General features: G+C 43.3%; 1 protein-coding gene across 1 annotated transcript in view; it reads right to left on the bottom strand.

The window, feature by feature from the left end:
- The window catches only part of LOC133141653 (uncharacterized), a 151,063-nt gene that overhangs the window by 87,547 nt on the left and 46,604 nt on the right, over nucleotides 1–16,912 (bottom strand). The gene's annotated exons all lie outside the window — the stretch shown is intronic.

Here is a 16,912-nt window from a genome sequence, read left to right as displayed (position 1 = left end):
ACTCGCAAAAGTCTCTTCTTCCAGATGTTTCCGTGGTTGCCGTGGTTGCCATGCCTACATTTCCATGCATTTCCAGGCGGGAATGGCGGGTCTTTGACTAACTTGAAATGATAATAAATAAAATTAAACAACGCAAATGGTCTCAAAGGTCATTGCCAGAAAAATGCCAGTGAGAATATGTCTGAAATATGGCATTTGCTCATATGAAGAGCAATAGATTGCCACTTTAAGTTGTAAGAGCTCATTCTTTAATGGCCTAAACCTATTTTCACAGTGGGCTATTGTATTCCTCCCCCGATTTTGTTAAAAAATATGACGCATGTAATCATTGCGAAGATTTCTGAGAATGAGAGGCGAGGTGAAAAGAGTAAGTTACATCTTTTTTGTTACATTGTATTCCATTTTTCTTAATACCAGGTGCTTACCTGTCAACTCTTCCACACATTATTTCAGTTATGGAACTATTTTTATTAGCCATGTTCTAGTTAGCTTGCTTCTTCATAGGTGAGAACATTCAACTACTAATGTAGCCCAAGACACTTCAAAAGCACATATGGTAATTTATCCAACTTACACTGGTGCAGCTCCTTGTTCTGATGCTGTGCGGCTCCCTGGCTCTGTCGGTCTATGAGACAAAACACATTTATCAGATTTGCTAACAACAAACTAGTGGCTTTTTGCATGACTTTAGTGTGCTCACGATCAACCACTCAAACTTCAATTAGTGTTTTCCTGCTTACCAGTGAATCACATTCGAAAAATAAGTGTATTAAAAAATACAAGCACTGAACTGATGTTACAGTCCTCTCCAAAAGTATTGGAACTGCAAGGCCAATTCCTTTGTTTTTGCAATACACTGAATACAATTGGGGTTGAGATAAAAAGCTGAACACAAGAGTTCAGAATTTCACCTAGATGTGTAAAACTACTTAGAACACAGCACCTTTGGTATCTGACCACCCAATTCTTAGGTGAGCAAAATAATTGAAAGAGCGAATTTAAGTAAATGAAAGTAAATAACACTTAATATTTGATAGCAAATCCCTTGCTTGCAATAACTGCATCAAGCCTGTGACCCATTGATATCACTGTTGCATTCTTCTTTTGTGATGCTTTTCCAGGCATTCACTGCATCCTCTTTCTGTTTGTTTTAAGTTTTTGTTCCCTTCAATCTCCTCTTGGCCAGTCTAAAACATTCCACTTTTTCTCCTCAATGAAGTCCTTTTTTGTGTTGGCAGTGTGTTGTTGAAATTATATATAATGATGTGATTATTTCATTTTTAATTGCTCATCATATTATTAATTGCTTATCCTTTACCTTTCTTATACTATTATTGGTTGCTTATGCTGGAGTGATCCAGAGCATACACACTTATTAAAGTATCATAACTTGCTTTGTATTAATGGAAACTATTTTCTGTAAACCGTGTGAGTTGAGATGTCTCTTTTCCTTCTCTGCCCTGCGGGCTTCGAAGGCCACAAGGCACCACGAGGCATAGAAACAGCATGGTATCTGTTTTTTTGAGAAAGAGCTGGTGCCTGTGATTCTCACAGATCATCAACATTCTGCGTCGACAGAGTGTTGATCTGGGAGTATCTCTCCCTGGAGACAGGGGATCTGGGAGTATCTCTCCCTGGAGACAGGGGATCTGGGAGTATCTCTCCCTGGAGACAGGGGATCTGGGAGTATCTCTCCCTGGAGACAGGGAACCTAAACAAGATAAGCGAGGGCCCTTCGGAATGTTCCCAAAACATACATTCACGTGGACAGATACCTGAAGGGAGGAGAAAGTTAAGAAACATCTGTTGCAAGGAGAAGAGGGGTGGATTGTCTCTGAATATTGATTATTGGAAATACTAATGAATACTAATGAAGGGGCGTACATTTGTTGCGCTCTGTGCCTACATATATCCAGACAAAGGTCCTGGAACCTTTGTCCTTGTTTTTGCATGTAACTTGGACCCTATGCATAGTAAAGATTGAATTATTTTACTGTCTTCGAGAGTTTTCTTACAGAAATACATTAAAATTCCTACAACACAGTGTTGCTGCATGATAAAGTTCCTCCCAATTAGTTTGGAGACATGCCAGACAAAAAGTTTTCATCCTGCTGCTACCATCATGAGTTACATCATCATTTAAGATTAGCCAACTCAAGAAGCAGCCATGCAAGCCCAAGCCATGACACTTCCTCCACCATGCTTCACAGATGAACTTGTATATTTTGGATCATGAGCAGATTCCTTTTTTCTCCACACTTTGGCGTTTTCCATCACTTCGGTAGACGTTAATCTTGGCTCATCAGTCCATAAAACTTTGTTCCAGAACCTTTGTGGCTCATCTCTGTACCTCTTTGCAAACTGTAATCTCGCCTTCCGATTCTTACTACTGATGAGTAGTTTGCATCTTGTGGTATAGCCTCTATATTGCTGCTCTCTAAGTCTTATTGGAACCGTTGATTGAGATACCTTCACCCCTGCCCTGTGGAGAGCTCTCACAATGTTTCTGTCTTCAATTGCTGTTGTTTTCCTTGATCAACCTGTTAGATGTCTGTTGCTCAGTACCGCAGCGGTTTCTTTCTTTTTCAGGACATTCAAACTTGTTGTACAAGCTATGCCCAATGCTTGTACAATGGCTCTAATAGATTCCCACTCTGTTCTAAGCTTCAAAATCCCCCAAAGACAGCTCTCTGGTTGTTGGTTCATCTTTTCTAACACAAATGCAGTCTTCACATGCAAAACCCAAGGCTAAAACCAAGAGTAGACATTCAGAACCATTTATTGATTGACTAATCAATCTAACAGGACACATCTAGGCAAAAGAAACACCTGTTGGTCACATGTTCAAATACGTTTGCTCACCTAAAAATGTGGTGGTCTGACACAAAAGGTGGAGCTTTTTTCAACAAATCTAGATAAGAATACCTCAAACCAAAAAGCTGTCTTCAGTGTATAGCAAATATAGTAAGGAATTGTCCTTTCTGTTCCAATACTTTTGGAGGGGACTGTATATGCTGTAAAGCAACATTTAAAAGTATTTTTTAAAGTTACATCTAAACAAACACATCAAGTTTACTTACACTGTTTAGGAAAACAATTGCAAAATGTGTGCGGTATATTGAATTGTGGCATACAAAAGATGACGAATAAACAAATGAAACAGATAAAATTACTTTGTGCTCTTTACTGTATTACTGTCAGCTAGCAAGCTACTGACATGCCTGGCCACATAACTGAACACTGATGTGAAGCAAAGAGTTAAATAACTGTAAATTGAAATAGGAGAAAACATGTAAACACCTACCTTTCTTCTGGGCTTTTCTTATCCAGCAAACAGCAGGAATGCAGCTTAAAACTGCAAAAACTGCAGCAGCCATGGTTAAACCCAGGACACACCAATGTAAGGTGGAAAAACCTGTGACAGAGATTTCAGTGAATCCGAGGCCCACACCCATCTCTATCCCCATTTCCCCTGTGGTCGGACACTGTTAAAAAATAATCATGTTATTAAGCATTCAATAATTCATCATTGTTAATCAATAATAACATATGGCTGAGGTCTTTAGATACAGGTAAGATTTGTTTAGAAGAGGTTCAGTCATTTAGCAGATTTTCTTGTCCTGAGAGACTTACATCGTAACAGAACCAGAAGTGAATTTAGCTGATTAATATGAGCAACAGTACCAGACCTGGCCCAGTTGACTATGCCAATCAAGAAGCAAAATACAAATTCTGAATCTGTACAGATTACATTGATAAGAAGACCTAAGAAGAGAACCCTAAAGCTACAAGGATACCATAGCTTCTTCAGGCTAGCTCAGAAATTTTCCCAATAACATTGAACTGTAAGGTGCACGTATATGAGGACAGTGATCTGAATTAATTACACACTGCACATGAGACCAGGTAGCACTCGCTAGATCTAAGTTCTCTTGAGGGGGAGTTTTAAAATGTCAATCCAAAATGTTTTCATATTAATAACTGCCACATTTCATACCTTTTCACACTGTCACTCTTGTAGCAATATCAATCGAATGTGTTCTCGCACTCTGCTACACTATTTGCTGTTTTCTACTGGTGGTGTCAGGTGTAACAATCCCACAAAATATTAAAATATGTTGCAGACACAGGCACTTGCATGATGAATGTAGAAGCACCCAATATCTTTAAAAAAATAGGTTTGATATGTTGATCAATATTATTGTGTCAGATGACATCATTGGCTGTCTCTAAGAGGCGTTCTTTCTCCAAAATATGCTACCGCTGGATTATCTTCTAAGAAACAGAAGCACTCGATGTGCTTTGTATCGAATGGAATTCTGGTATTTGTGAATACGACCTGTAGTGACCACCAGTCACCACAGGTGTCACCAAATGTCTGAAAAATGAAGGAGAGACTTTAAGCTAAGAAAGCCACCATGCATGCTGAAGAGCCCTTAAACCAGGACTGAATAATGAAGGAAGGAAAAACACAACAATAACATTAGAACAGATTTCTGGCAGAAGCATATGCTTTTATAACTTGATGATTTTATCTTATTCACCATTTTTCTAGATTTTATATTCCTGGTACACTGTACAGTCTGTTAGACTGTAATGTTAGACATAATGCTATGACAAAATATACTGGATGATAAAATGCAAAGCATTTTCAAAGCATAAATATATCATTAACACAATATGCTCTGTGCTTTACCCTTTTCTAGTTAATTTGGAGTGAATTTAGGCCTTTTTCAGCTTTATTGGACAGTATACAGTGTAGAGAGAGAGAAAGAATGGGAGTGAGAGAGAGGGGAAGACATGCGACAAATGTCGGACGGTCGGATTCGAACCGCCGACGTCGCGGCTCGCAATGAGCATGCGGTCAGTGCTCTACAGGCTGCGCCACCGAGACACCCCATTGGAAGTGAATTTCTGTGTGAGAGACCCAACCATGTATTTTCAGATGATTGCATACTGTACGTGATCATGCTACTTCATACTTACCCTGTTTTTGTAGCCAAGCCGTTGCATTGACTGATTCTCTGTCTGTACGGACTTTGCACATGAATTCCCCTCTGTCTTCAGTTTTCACATCCCTCAGTTTCATTGAGAAGTTGCCTTTGGGAATCTCCTCACTGAAGAACTCAGCACGCCCTCTGAATCTCTCAGGCTGTGACTCCGGTCTGTACTGCCCCTCCATAAACAGCAACACCTGGATTTCTTCATTTGTCTTCATCCACTCTACTTCTAACTCTCTGAGAGGAACATGGGTGTCCACTGAGCAGTTCAGAATCACATCTTCACCAGCATATGCAAATACAGGCACGTCTGCACCAGTCACCACCAGCCGTCCTGAAAAACACGAGTAACTTTTTCATTTGCATTTCATTTTTAATAGTGTGTCCCACATGTTACTCCTTTCATTGCTCCTTTGTACTTGTAAGCTAACATGTCCTGTTCATTTTAAAGTTATTTTTCAGCAAAATGGCAAGTTCAGTTTGTTGAATGTGATATTAAAATAGGTAGCCTGTAGCCAAGTGGCAAAGGTACGTGAGTAGGCCCTGGAAGGTCGGTGGTTCAAGTCCCAGTGTAGCCACACTAAGATGAATGCAGCTGTTGGGCACTTGAGCAAGGCCCTAATCCCACATTGCTACAGGGGGCATTGTCCTCTGCTTAGTAAGTTGCTTTGGATAAAAGTGTCAGCAAATATCAATGTATTATTATACTATCCCAGCTAGACACGTAGTGGCATCGCAGGACCTCGCACTGACAACCCTGAGATCAAAACAGATCACTTTAAAAATCCGTTCATGAGCACGTTATGAAACTAAACATAGTCTAGAATATAAATCGAGTCACGTAGCAATATATTTGTTCTGTTAATTGAGGAATAAATAAACAGGAACTTAATGAAAAATGAAACTGAATTATTTCGGAAATAATGATCGAAACGTTTTTAAGTCCGTAGGTTAATAGTGTGTCGACATACACAGATGATTCATTCCAGAAAATCAAGAAAAATCTGTTTAAATGTTATATGACATATTGTTCCTATAAAACACTATCGCCGTACTATCACATGTCAATTACCTTCGGTCCTGATAGCGCAGATCAACGACAGAAACAAACAGAGAACTCTCATCTTGATCTTCATCATTAGGTCTACATAAGTCGACATAAGTACATGAAAACTCTCAAGTATTTAAGATAGGCTACTAAAAGTGAATTAGGCTAAGACAAGCTGCTTACTCATACGTTCTTACAACGCAAGATAAAAATTATTCGTTTAAGTTTTACTTTCACTTGCGTCTCCCACGCCTTTAGTACATGTAGCCGACATCGCCCTCTAACTTACAGAAAAATACTTGCACGCAAAATTATCAACTTGATAAAGAAATGGTTGTGTGCACCTGTTGTCGGGAAGGAGACGGCCATTTTGTATAAGAATTACGCGACTAACAAAATCACAAATTATATTAATCGTAGAAAAATAAGTTTTAAGTGAAATGTTTGCATTTTCTGAAAGCCTCAAAAGACAGGAAATTAAATTGATCAGCCCGAACGCAGCCTGCTCTACGCCGAGATGTATCCACGCAGATCTTACAGTCTACCTTACGGCAAACATGTGCCCACCACTGCGCAGATTGATTTAGATTTAAACCTCTCAAATAATTCATAATCTTAGAGTAGGCTAGTGCACTGTAAAATGTATTGGGAAAATGTCATTTTAAAGTCAGAGGCAGTCTACTTATTTTGCACTTTTCTAAAGCATGCTTTTTTCCGACATGTCCATGTGTCCTATTTGGGACCACATATCTTGTATCGCTCTTTCAACATAGCTTGTCCACAAAGTGTGTCGGTACGTAGCATAGTTATTGATACTAAAATCTGATTCGCCACCCCAGTGCCACCCCGCACAGTCAGTCTGCCTTTACCAAGATACCGTTTCTATCAGGGCACCGTCCTTCCCGTTTTGCAGCCTTTCAAATGTGCATCAAAGGCGCATCAAAGGCGCGCCTGTCAGAAGCACCAATCTGATTCGCACGTTACTGGCTGTTTTGTCAGTCAATCTGTTTTTACGAAGACACTGTCCGCGTGCAAGACTGTCAAATTTGCGACAAAAAAGGACAGCTTGCAAGCTTGTATGGTGCAGTTTGTAAGCCTCTGAACTTTATTTTGCTCTTGTCACTCTGACAGATTGAAATATTGAATATGCTGAATAGTAACGTTATGGTTGAAATATCATTTAAATAACATCAAACTAGTTCGCTAGCTAAATTCGTAGGTTAATAGTGTGTCGACATACACAGATGATTAATTCCAGAAAATCAGGAAAAATTCGTTTAAATGTTATATGACATATTGTTCCTATAAAACACCAGTTATCGCCGTACTATCACGTCAATTACCTGCGGTCCTGATAGCGCAGATCAACGACAGAAACAAACAGAGAACTCTCATCTTGATCTTAATCATTAGGTCTACATAAATCTACATAAGTTCATCCATCCATCCATCCATTATCTGAACCCGCTTATCCTGATCAGGGTCGCAGGGGGGCTGGAGCCTATCCCAGCATACATTGGGCAAAAGGCAGGAATACACCCTGGACAGGTCGCCAGCCTATCACAGGGCACACACACACCATTCACTCACACACTCATACCTACGGACAATTTAGACTCTCCAATCAGCCTAACGTGCATGTCTTTGGACTGTGGGAGGAAACCGGAGTACCCGGAGGAAACCCACGCAGACACGGGGAGAACATGCAAACTCCGCACAGAGAGGCCCCGGCCGACAGGGATTCGAACCCAGGACCTCCTTGCTGTGAGGCGGCAGTGCTACCCACTGCACCATCCGTGCCGCCATTACATAAGTTCATGAAAACTCGAAAGTAATTAAGCTAGGCTACTAAAAGTGAATTAGGCTAAGACAAGCTGCTTACTCGTACGTTCTTACAACGCAAGATAAAAATATTCGTTTAACTTTTACTTTCACTTGCGTCTCCCACGCCTTGAGTACATGTAGCCGACATCGCCCTCTAACACAGAAAAAAGCTTAACATGCAAAATTATCAACTTGATAAAAAACGTTTGAAGGGCGGCACGGATGGTGCAGTGGGTAGCACCGCCGCCTCACAGCAAGAAGGTCCTGGGTTTGAATCCCCTTTGGCCGGGGCCCTTTCTGTGTGGTGTTTGCATGGGTTTCCAGTGGGTACTCTGGTTTCCTCCCACAGTCCAAAGATATGCAGGTCAGGCTGATTGGAGAGTCTAAATTGAGTGAGAGTGAGAGTGAGAGAATGGTGTGTGTGCGCCCTGCGATGGACTGGCGACCTGTCCAGGGTGCATTCCTGTGTTTCGCCAAATGTATGCTGGGATAGGCTCCAGCGACCCTGTTCAGGATAAGCGGGTTAAGATAATGAATGAATGAATGTTAATTTCACAATGTTGTCTTCATGATATAGAATGATTTTCTTTTTGCAGGAGAGAAAAGAAAATCCAACAGCGCTGGCCATTTTTCATGTGTAATTAAGAATATCGCTGACTGTTACATGTTAACATGCTATGCAGGAGTTAGTCAGTAATAACATCTTACTACCAAAGTAGTTAAAAATTCAACTACGAAGGTATAGCTGCAACTTAATGTAACATGCTACCAAATGTTTCCGTGCCAAAAGTGGAATATCATGTTAAAACTGCTAAATATTACACACCTTATGATTCACCACATTGAGGCAGTCAAGTCTTCTTTTATGCATAAAGATTTTTTTTATTTTATTAATTTGAATAATTGTTATCAGGGTTTAAGTAATACTCATCAGCAGAGGGAACGGTTTTCAGGTGGATTCTTAGTTCATATTTTTCAGCCATAAACAGGTTGGGCACTCAGTGGGGGGAGGAGGAATACTAGTGCCAAAAGCCTGTGATTAATATATAATTACAGTGAGGCAACATGTTTTTATGGGATGAAACACAAAACACTTATATTCTCATATTGTTGTACTGTTCTTATACAGTTCTGTGGTATACACACATTCCTATGCTGCCCCAAGTTTGGCAGGTTTGATTTTGGCTGAGGTTTTATCAAGTACACACCCAGCTTTACTTCCTGCTCATCTGCCTGTATAGGCATGCAAGAAATGTGTGTGTGTGTGTGTGTGTGTGTGTGTGTGAGTGCATGTGGTGTGTGTGTAATTGCGTGTGTGTTGTGTCAATGTATGTATATGTGGAGTTTGTGTGTTTGCATGTGTGTACTTGCGACGTACAGTTGATTAGACTAAGCAGGAGACAATCCTCCCCTGGAGCAATACAGGGTTAAGGGCCTTGCTCAAGGGCCCAACGGCTGTGCGGATCTTATTGTGGCTACACTGGGATACGAACCCCCAACCTTGCCTGTCCCAGTCATGGACCTTAAGGACTCTACACTACAGGTCACTCAGGCCACGGTCGATGACTATGATTGGTTAAATCAACAAGCTAATCGGAGCAGTTAGCTTCACCTCTTCTGGGGTTTCTGAATCCTCATTCCATCACCACTATCTAGGGAGTGAATGGCTGCCATTTTGCGGGAGCCAATCACCAGTTTGGCTCTTGCCTCAGGAACCAATCGGCTCTGGCTTTTCCTCTGAGGCAATGGGCTTTGGATCTGCCATGCTGTAGCGTTTAGGGTCCGCTCATAAAAGATGGGGGAAGCATGGAATGTACCGCTCACTGTATAATGACGATAATGTCTGCAATTACAAAAATAAGTTAAAAAAGTAAAGAAATGTCCATTTTTGGTTTCTCCGAACTGTTTGGAAAACTATTTCCCACCTGACATGCCTTGTCTTTCTGCATAATTATCCCCTGATGTTGCTAAATGTTAACACGAGCTGACCACAGAAGGCAGAGGGGGACATGGGCTCTGGGGGCAGGGTTACTTTGCCAACGTTCAGCGAGCATTTTAGATTCTAAAACCATGAAGAGAATGCTGATGGGTGTGCGTCTTGGAAAACACAAAGGGAGAAATAATAGGACAGTGCATTCGCTTCAACCACACACTACAGCGCCTGATTTCACCAATTTCCTTATCTCAACCAAGCAGGTGAAATAATGAATGAAATCAGGTGGTGTAGCTCATGGTAGGAGCAAACGCCTGAACGTGCACACAGTGGTGAACTACCAGGTCAGCTGATGTTTATTTTGGTTTGTGTCCAAGAGAGGTCCAAAGGTGTGCTTATCAGTGCGCTGTAAGACGCCCGCTAAAGATACTTCCAAGTTTGGTCGGACAGAGAACAGGTCGGGCCTAAATGGTGTACAGCCGTCTTAAAACAGCTCTGCCACTGACGAAGCCATATGCAACTAGCCAATGTGACAGCTTACCCACTGATGGAGTCAGTTGTCACAAGAGCACAGCTGCTCCCAGGCCTATGAGGCATGTAAGTATTTAGGATCTCAAAATGGTATTAGTATGTCCGAAACCACGGCCATATAAAAGAGTGTGCTAAAGCTCTCGGATGACACACGGCATTTGGTGAAATATCAAAGTGGGCGAACACTGGACAATATTCTGGCATGAGTATCCCACAGTGCATTGCGCCAGGTCACGACCCAAGCAGACAGAAGTTTGGTGTTTAAACCAAAGCCATGAAATAGTTGAACAATTAAAACGCAAGTAAGACCTTAAACTTTGCTTAGCAGAACGTAGTTGAAGTCAATGCATATATTTACCTTTTAAACCTTTTTTTCTGTTTTCATTACATAAAGTCACATCGATTAGTTGCTGTCATATGCACATTGTGTTTAAAGTGTTGGTGTTCTATCCATCTTACTTTTTACTGGTATCCTTTATGTAAGCCAAATGATAGTATACATGTATAGTGTGTAGTGTATTTGATTTCGGACTCAGCCTCACACCTGTACGATTGCAGTGCATGTAATAATCACCCGTGAAGGAGTGCAGTTCCCAGCATGCACTGAACCCAGTCCCAACTCACTCCTATTCTAATCCATGAACCTGCAGTGACATTTACATCCATCCATCCATCCATCCATTCATCCATTATCTTAACCCACTTATCCTGAACAGGGTCGCAGGGGGGCTGGAGCCTATCCCAGCATACATTGGGCGAAAGGCAGGAATACACCCTGGACAGGTTGCCAGTCCATCACAGGGCACACACACACACACACACACACACACACACACACACACACACACACACACACACACACACACACCTATAGGCAATTTAGACTCTCCAATCCGCCTAACCTGCATGTCTTTGGACTGTGGGAGGAAACCCACGCAGACACGGGGAGAACATGCAAACTCCGCACAGAGAGGCCCCGGCCGACGGGGATTCGAACCCAGGACCTCCTTGCTGTGAGGCAGCAGTGCTACCCACTGCACCATCCGTGCTGCAGTGACATTTACATGAAACGGGAAATGACGTGGAGCATGGGATCTGTAAGCCTATCCCCCACCAGCTCCCTCCATTTCCTTCCTTCTGTACTTCCCACGTTAGATCTCTTTCCTTGATTTCACCCATGCAAATTCCTCAATAATGTCCAAGTTCAGTAGCCTCTTGCACCAGTCATTATCCGAACCTGCTTATCCTGAACAGGGTCGCCAAATAGGCCACCATAGGATGGAACATATCCCAGCATACATTGGGCGAAAGCAGGAATACACCCTGGACAGGTTGCCAGTCCATCGCAGGGCACACACAGCATTCACTCACGCACTCATACCCACGGGCAGTTTAGACTCTCGCCTGGGAGATGAGCAGATGGAAGCGGAGTTGAGCATTGAGGAGCTCACCAGGGCCGTGCACTCCTTGAACACGCACAAAGCTCCAGGCCCTGACGGAATCCCAGCTGAGTTTTACCAGGCTCACTGGGATCTCCTGAAGGGGGACGTGGCGGAAGTGTTCAGGGCTGCGTACAGGGAGGGGCGGTTAGGCGCCTCACTGAGACAGAGCTCAGTAGCTCTTGTCCCAAAGAAGGGGGACCTGAAGGCCGATCAACCTCCTCTCAGTCGATTATAAGATCATGGCGAAGGCGCTGATGGGGAGGTTCCAAGGCCTGATAACATCGGTGATTGGACCGGACCAGACCTGCAGCGTGCAGGGGAGGTCCATAAATGACAACCTGCTCCTCGCGAGGGATCTAATCATCCACTCCGGGGAGCGGAGGTCCCCCTTGTGCCTTCTCAGTCTCGATCAAGAGAAGGCATTTGACCGGGTGAGTCATGTGTGCTTGGAGAGAGTGCTAGAGAAAATGAACATTCCTGGCCCCCTCCTGCGCTGGACAAAAATCTGTCTGACAGACATAACGGGCAGAGTGGTTGTCAATCGACAGCCCTCTGCCCCGTTCAATGTCAGGTCTGGCGTCAGGCAGGGGTGCCCTCTAGCATCTCTCCTGTACGTCATCTGCCTGGAACCGTTCCTCCAGGCCATCAGGGCCAATCCAGGGGTGGTGGGCTATCCACTCCCTGGAGCCGGGGGGGAACGGCTGAAGGTGATGGCGTACATGGACGACATTGCCATCGTCGCCACAGATAGTCGTTCTATCGCTTGTGCCACCAAGGTGTTGGACGACTTCTGTGTGGCCACTGGCGCCCTGGTCAACAGGGACAAGAGTGAACTGTTTCTGTCTCTAAATTGGAGTGAGGAGCTGACCGTTTCCTTCCCTGTGCGTAGGAATACCATCAAGCTCCTGGGGGTGACCTTCCAGGCTGACGGAGGAGGGAGAACCAGCTGGGAGGGAGCCCTCCGCCACGTCCAAAACAAAATCAGGAGCTGGAGTGCACGGCCCTTGACCATGGCGGGTAAGATCCTTGTCCTGAAGGCAATTGTCCTACCCATTCTGCTCTATGTGGGGAGGGTGTTTCCCCCAGACAAAGCCACCGGGAAGCTAATTACCCGGATGGCTTTCCGCTTTGTCTGGGGGAGCACCATGGAAAAGCTTAAACGCGTCACCCTCCTCAAAGAGGAGCGGAATGGGGGGCGGGGGGTCCCAGACATTGTCAACATCATCATGGGGCAGGGTCTGGCCACCCTTGTCCAGAATGCAGGGAAGGTGGGTAAGGCCTCTGGTACCTTTGCCAGGTACTATGCCACCCCCTTCCTTAGAGCAATGGGCTTGGGTGTGCTGGACCTCACCATACCCTATAGCTGGGACCCCCCCTATGTCTACCGAGCCCTGAAGGACTTTGCCTACAGGACGGATCTGCCCAGGGCTGGCCTAACCTCGTGGAGCTACAAAATGATTATGGCTCATTTAAGATCTGGCCAAATAGTAACGCTCCCGAGGGGGGGGGCCAGACCTGGACCCGCAAGTCATCTGGGCAATTGTAACACACAAATGTCTTACAAACAAGCAAAAAGACATTGCCTGGATGACAGCCCATAGGTGTCTCCCCACAAGAGCTTTTATGTATCGCCGGCACTTAGCCCTGACCGAACGCTGCCCCCACGGATGCACTGACTCAGAACACATCCACCACCTGTTCTGGGAGTGCTCCGTGGCCAGGCGGGTCTGGGGCCTTGTTTGTTCCTCTGTCTCCCTGAGCAGGTTCCTGCCGAGGTCCTCCCTGATGGCTGAGGGCATCCTCTACGGTCTGCCGGGGGGATGCAAGACCACCGTGCTCCAGCGTCAGTGGAGGATCATAAATACCATGAAGCAGGTCCTGTGGGAGACGAGGAACATCAAGGTCTACCAGAAAACATCTGTAGACCTGGTCACTCTCCGGAGGAGGATCCAAAACCTCCTCCAGGACGGCATTCTGGTGGACATGCACGGCAGCAAGAACCTGGCTAGAGAGAAGTGGGGGGTGGACCACTGGAAAGAACTCATCATATAGTCCACCCCCCCAAGGGACACAGAAGCCTCTCGGGACAGAAAAACCTGAGCAAAATGGACTTTCTTTTTTCCCATTCCTTTGTCTTTTAATCCACCTTTGTTTCTTTGAATTGCATATAGATTTTGTGTAGGGTATTCTGTGTTTTTTGTGATTATTTTTGAATCACTTCTTCTTAAAGTTTGTCTCTCATTCATTTTGATGTCTTTGTTTTCTTTGGTTTAAGTGTTTGTTTAAAGGATTTGTTTGTGTTATTGAGTGTGTTTTAAAAAAACTGAAAAAAGATTTCAAATTGTGAAGGAAATTTAAAAACCAATAAAACTACCTGTCTTTGGACTGTGGGAGGAAACCCACAGAGACATGGGGAGAACATGCAAACTCCACACAGAGAGGCCCCGGCCGACGGGGATTTGAACCCAGGCCGTCCTTGCTGTGAGGCGGCAGTGCTACCCACGGCACCATCCGTGCCGCCACATAATCAGTGACATGCGGAAATATTTGTCCTTGCAGTTTTTACATTGCTGTTTCATGAGTCACAACATTTTTAATTGAGTTATTTTTTATCTTCACGATCTGATTCATGCTATGAAAGCAAGGAAACAAAAGTGGAAGTATTTTTTTTTCTCAAGATTTTATTATTCCATTTTGTATTTTTTCAATGTACAGTGTACACGCAAGTACACACACACACACACACACACACACACACACACACACACACACACATACCACATGCACTCACGCACACACACACAGACACACATGCACATGAAACACACATTTCTTGCATGCCTATACAGGCAGATGAGCAGGAAATAAAGCAGATAAAACTTCAGGCAAAATCAAACCTGCCAAACTTGGGGCAGCATATAAATGTGTGTATACCACAGAACTATATCAGAACAGTACAACAATACAAGAATATAAGACTGAAAAGTTATCTTTAGTGTCTGAATTTCTGCTTCTAATGTGAACAGAGAGAGATACTTCAAGCTTGGGGCTCTATAGCTGACAACATCCCACTAGTTTGACTATTTTAACATTAAAATTGCCAACATTACATTTATTTGGCAGGCTATCAAAAGTGAAATACTGAACTATAGATCACAGGCCAGACAAAATACAATTCTCATATTTATTAGGAACACCTGTACACCTACCTATTCATGTAATTATATAATCAGCCAGTTTTGTGGCCCAGGCGTTAAACCAATGGGCTGCAGCCCAGGGAATTGCTGTATGCATCGGATTCAAGGCCCTAGTGTTGGCATTTCAGGCTGCTAAGGGGACTTCCCCACCTTACATACAATCCTTAAGCATTCCCTACTCCCCAGCTAGACCACTCCGGTCTGCCAGCTGTGGTCACCTTATGGTTCCCTCACTACGAGCACCTGGCGGTCGAGCTGCACGTTCACGCCTGTTTTCCGTTCTGGTTCCTCAGTGGTGGAATGACTTGCCTACCACTGTCAGGACAACACAATCCCTCCCCCAATTTCGATGCAGACTCAAAAGACAACTTTTCAAACTGTACCGTAGTCCTCCCTCCTGATCCCCCCCACCCCTTTCCGATATCCCTCTTGTCTAACCCAAAAAAATAACAAAAATAAATTTGCACTTACAAGGACTGTATTTTGTTTAGAACAGCACTTCATGTGTATTTTACTACTTATGGATATGTTGCTTTAACTTGTGTAAGAACCTATGCTCTTGTTTGGATTAAAAGCACCTGCCAAATGACTAAAATGTAAAACAATGTGTGTTTGCCCTGCGATGGACTGGCAACCATTGCCTTTCACCCAATGTATGCTGGGATAGGCTCCAGCCCCTCTGCAACCCTGTTCAGGATTAGCGGGTTAAGATAATGGATGGATGGATGTCACTGATTATGGTTTACTCAAAACAATCAAACAGCAAAGGATTTTAACAGGAACTACTGCACCATGTGTCTGCCAAAAAACCCCAAAAAAAACAACAGCCATGCCAATAATAGTGGGTGGCGGTAACTCAAAGACAGGCTTTTCCAGCTGAGATGGTTTCCAGTCACACTTATCTGGTCTATGTTCCACATTTCCCAGTATGCTTTGCAAATTCAACTTCTTCACTTCACGTGTTTCTACACTAGAAACTGCTATTAGGCATCTTGAGGACTGCAGTAATGCCCCCTTGTGGACAGATTGACTCCAAGATAAATCAGTCTGGAGACTTTTCCCAATAAAACTAACTACATTTTCACCCAGTTAACTACTTCCTGACTGGATTTTTGTTTTTAAGAAAGAGAAACAACTCTCCTCTTATCACAACACACCAGATTTTTCTGAGATGATGTTGTACACTTCAGTTATTTTATTCTAAGTGAAAATCAAATGACTGTTACAATAAACTGTGGAAGGAATTTAAAGACAAAGACAAAACACCACTAATTTAGCTTTTACGTTATGACTTCATTTTACACAACTAGGCTTACAACTATACTAAGAGCAAACAACTAATACATCGTTCTAAAAAAAAAAAGACGTTGAAAGTGACTGTAAAGGTCAATTGTGAATGGCTTCAGACTATATTGTCAGGGGTTATTATCTTATATGTTAAGCATCAGCAACAGCAGAGAAATGAATTGCACTGGAATACTAACTTGCCCCCTTGCATGTTTGGGGACTGTGGTGGCCATTCCAGAATCTTCATCCATTTTTTCCTGGACGTACTTCATGGTTGATTTTGAGGTATGCTTTGGATCATTGTCTTGATGGAATACTCAACCACTCCCCAACTTCAATGTCTGGACTGACCTTTGAACATTAGCCTCTAGAATTTCTTGATATTTGGTGGAATCCATTCTTCCTTCCACTCGCACAATATTGCCTGTGCCCCCAGCTGCCACACAACCCCAAAGCATAATGGATCCACCTCCATGCTCAACAGTTGGCAAGGTCTTCTTCTCTACAAAGGCGTGACCAGTTTTTCTCCTGACATACAGTACTGTGCAGTCTTAGGTACCCTAGACTTTATTATATATATATATATGTTTCTTTTTGTGTGTGTGTTAGTATAAAAACACATTTGAGATTTCCAAATATTCATTTTCCAA

The sequence above is a fragment of the Conger conger genome, chromosome 12, assembly GCF_963514075.1.
Source record: "Conger conger chromosome 12, fConCon1.1, whole genome shotgun sequence".
In the NCBI taxonomy this organism is placed as follows: domain Eukaryota; kingdom Metazoa; phylum Chordata; class Actinopteri; order Anguilliformes; family Congridae; genus Conger; species Conger conger.
The sequence above is the reverse complement of the archived record's forward strand: the minus strand, read 5'-3'. Positions and strand labels throughout refer to the sequence as shown.